Source organism: Crotalus tigris, unplaced genomic scaffold (genome assembly GCF_016545835.1).
Source record: "Crotalus tigris isolate CLP2741 ecotype Arizona unplaced genomic scaffold, ASM1654583v1 scf7180000018080.108236, whole genome shotgun sequence".
NCBI lineage: Eukaryota > Metazoa > Chordata > Lepidosauria > Squamata > Viperidae > Crotalus > Crotalus tigris.
Genome location: NW_024096812.1, coordinates 42,244 through 46,213, shown reverse-complemented (window position 1 = coordinate 46,213; position 3,970 = coordinate 42,244). Strand labels below are relative to the sequence as shown.

At 40.9% G+C, this 3,970-nt stretch overlaps 2 non-coding genes across 2 annotated transcripts; one reads left to right on the top strand and one right to left on the bottom strand.

Annotated features, from left to right (window-relative positions):
- Positions 1 to 3,015: 3,015 nt before the first annotated feature.
- LOC120309853 lies at positions 3,016 to 3,179 on the top strand. The gene has a single exon (XR_005557210.1). It is a non-coding gene; the product is annotated as a U1 spliceosomal RNA (small nuclear RNA).
- A 346-nt stretch (positions 3,180 to 3,525) lies between these two features.
- LOC120309848 lies at positions 3,526 to 3,689 on the bottom strand. The gene has a single exon (XR_005557206.1). It is a non-coding gene; the product is annotated as a U1 spliceosomal RNA (small nuclear RNA).
- Between the last annotated feature and the right edge of the window lie 281 nt (positions 3,690 to 3,970).

The window sequence follows — 3,970 nt, the reverse complement described above, 5'->3', positions numbered from 1 at the left end:
TCCTGAGCAGGTCACATGCCTCACATGGTTACATTCTATAGGTCCTTATTCTAACATGGGAAAACTACTGGACAGATCTATAATCGATAGCTCCTCGTTTACATTGGAATGTTTTTAGCAATCAGCAATATATCAAGTGTTAAGCAATTTAGATACACCATGTGACAAGCAGTTAGTAATATATCATGTGCAGAGCTGGGAACAGGATGTCTGGCCATCCTAAATTTAAGAGTTGTCTTGTAAGCAAAACAAACCTCCCTTTTACCCACATTTTTGTTGGGCCATCTGCCTTTTATACACATCCTATGTCAGACCATCAGTATTTTTCCAGGTACCACTTTATACTCAGATTTGAGGGTAGGTTCATCCAGATTAAAAGATATTATTTTACCATAGGCCCACCAATTTGGCCTCATCACCATCTCTTTTCTAAAAAAGGGCTCTTGGGGGAAACTCAAAGTGGCACCTTCGTAGAGAACCTTAGAAACCATATAAACTTAGAGAACCATATAAACTTAGAGATATCCCTCTGCCTTTGTTTAAACGGAGTTTCAATTGCAAGTATTGGTAATGTTTGAAACAGGAAGAGCATCTTTGGTAAAACATTCATCTTAATCACAGAAATTCTACACAGTAATGATAAATGCAATTTGTCCCATCTTAATAATTCACTTTTTTCTCAATTCTAAAACTAGACTTTTTAGTCAATATATCACCATCCTCTGTGGTTATATTCTTAATCAACACTGATGTTTTCTGCTTATTAATTTTAAAACTGGCCGAGGACCCAAACTCAGTTTCCTCATCAAGTGTTCTATATAATTTTTTGGGTCTTGCAGAAATACCACCAAATCATCAGCAAAGGTCCTCAATTTATAAACTTAACATTTATACCTTTTATTTTCTCGTCTTGTCTGATATCTTTATTCAAGACGTCCAGCACCGGGATAAACAACAATGGAGACAGTGGACATTCTTGTCTTGTACCCTTCCAAATTTCACATGAGTTCGTTAGATCACCATTAATCACACTTTTTGCTTGCTGTAATGTATAAATAGCTTTGACCCCTTTAATAAAATTTCCCCCAAAGTCCATTTCTTGCAGAACTTTAAACATAAAGACCCAATTTAAGATGTCAAAGGCCTTCTTAGCAGCTAGGAATATTAAAGCTGCCTGTTGTTTGTTATGGTACTGTAAGTATTCAATAATATTTAAAACACGTTATTCCTTAACTGTCTTTTTGGCAGAAAGCCGGCTTGGTCATCGTGAATATATATACCTGTAAAACTTTCTTTAGTCTGCCAAAACTGCAGCAAATAGTCTATAATCCTTATTTAATAATCAGATTGGTCTGTAGTTCTTCACCATCGTGGCATCCCGACCCTCCTTCGGAAGTAACATATTAGCTTCTGCCACGTTGGGGGTATTTTTCCCCACTCCCCCCGTAATATAACGTTCATTACATCCTTTAATGGCTGACGTTCATCTTCAAAACAATAATATTGACTTGTAAGTCCATTTGGGCCAGGGGCTTTGCCTGATTTCATTTTTCTTATAGCCTCTAATATTTCAAATTCATAAATTGTCTCTGAGCCTGTAAAAGTTTCAGCAAATTTTGTCTAAGTAAATATTCATTTATTTTTGACCTAACTCCTGCATCCTATACAAATTAGAGTAAGAATTGTGAAAAGTAATTGTGGCCATCAGCTATTACTTTATTACCTTCACAATTTTGTTTCATTCTCTTTTTCCTCTCCTTTCTTAATCTATATGCCAACCATCTCCCTGTTTTATTTGCAAACTTAAAATGTCTTTGCTTCACATAATTCAGTTTTGTTTCTATTTCTTGGACTGTTAACATAGACAGTTGTTGGTGTAGTAAGTTAATTCTGGTGCAGAATTTTAGGATCCGTAGGTGACTTTTGCAGATCAATTTCTTTCTTTCTGATTGCATACAAGTATCTTCTGGGTCTTTTCCAAAGATTTTTTCTTCTCTAATTGTGTTGTATAAAATACCCCTCATAACTGCCTTACTTAAATTCCCAAACCATTATTAGATCTGTCCCTTTACCTAAATTATCAAAATATTCATGTAATTTCTTTTTACAGTCCTTTACAGTTGTCTCCTTTTGTAAAATAGATTCATTCTTCTCCATCTATAACTCAAACTTTTTTCTAAGGACAAACAACTGGGTTTTGGTCAGAAAATTTTTTAGGTAGGATGTCAACTTTCAGAATTCTATTTGCTACGTTTTTAGAGGTTTTGTTATTGAATTTAAATCCGAAAAATGAACAAGTAAAACATTGTATGATTCAGTGGGCAAAGAATTTTGGGTATAATATAATGCTTGAACAATGGGAAAATATGTGGAATAAAGGGTTAAAATTTACATTAAATTATAATCTAAAAGAACATTTTTACAAGATGATGTACCATTGGTACTTAACACCAGACAAGTTTTGTGTGCTGTTGCTGATCTTGGAAACAACTCTCTGATCTCTTGTTCGGTGTTGTGATTTCTGCTTGAAAACCCTGAAACTCTGACCATTGGACTGGCTGACAAACTTGATGGTCTCGGAGTTGCGGAAGCAAAGAATTTAGTCCAGTTCAGCAGACGGGTAAGCGCCGAGCTGCAAGCGACCGATAGAGAAGATGCCTTTTCCATTCCCTCAGTGGCTGCATAACGGCGGTTCGGAGAGCCCGTCAGCGGTCTTCCTCCCTCTCCCCCTCCTCCCGCATCCAACTCGCTCTTCAGAAGGACAAGCAGAGCCAATCGCAGAGCTGGAGAAGGCTTCCCGGTACATGCAAATAAGCATTCCCACAGAGCATTGTGGGAACAGCGCAAACGGGAGCTCGCCTCCGCTGACGATACGGCGGAGCCTCCGAGAACCTGATCCGCGCAGGAGTGAATGCTTACAGGCGTGGGGAAAAGAGTCCGGCTGAACAGTGTGGGCCACTGTGATATGAAATGAGTGGAGCAGAGGCGGGCGCGCGTCCCGGCGCCAAGCAAAGCATACTTACCTGGCAGGGGAGACACCTTGATCACGAAGGAGGTTTTCCCAGGGTGAGGCTCATCCATTGCACTGCGGGTGTGCTGACCCCTGCGATTTCCCCAAATGCGGGAAACTCGACTGCATAATTTGTGGTAGTGGGGGACTGCGTTCGCGCTTTCCCCTGGTTTTTTTGTTGAAGAATAGATTTACGGTTTTGTCTGAGTGAGTTATTCGTTTGTAAGTTACACTACATATCATAACGATTTCCAAACTTTCATTAAACATTTTAAAATCCGCTGTATCAGTCGAAAAATTGCTAACAACTGTCAAGACGTAACGAAACAAACAGTAGTTTTGCCTCAGACTGTGGAAAGGTTTTTTTGTATATGAAAAATACAGGTACAAAAATTTCAAACGCTAAAACGCTCCAATTGTTTCCCTGTTTAAATTCCGCAGACGCAATTTTTAGAAGATTTACAAATCTAAAACACCGAAATAACATTCATTTTTCTATCTTTAAACCAATCAATCAGGGGAAAGCGCGAACGCAGTCCCCCACTACCACAAATTATGCAGTCGAGTTTCCCGCATTTGGGGAAATCGCAGGGGTCAGCACACCCGGAGTGCAATGGATGAGCCTCACCCTGGGAAAACCTCCTTCGTGATCAAGGTGTCTCCCCTGCCAGGTAAGTATGCTTTGCTTGGTGCCGGGACGCGCTCCCACGATCGCCTCACTCACTCCAGGTCATAGTAGCCCATAGTACGTCGCCCGTGTCCTCCCGACCACGCTTTTTACACGCGGTAACTTCCTGAGAATACCGCGAGAGGAGGTCGTGGGGGGCACACACAACACTCGCCACCCTCCGTGCGACGCGCTTACCGCTTCCCCATAATGCCCGGCGCCGGCGCCTTATCTGCATACGGCCCGCGGAGCTCCTCCTCTTTCTCGGCCCTTTGCCGCGTGGAGGGTGTGGG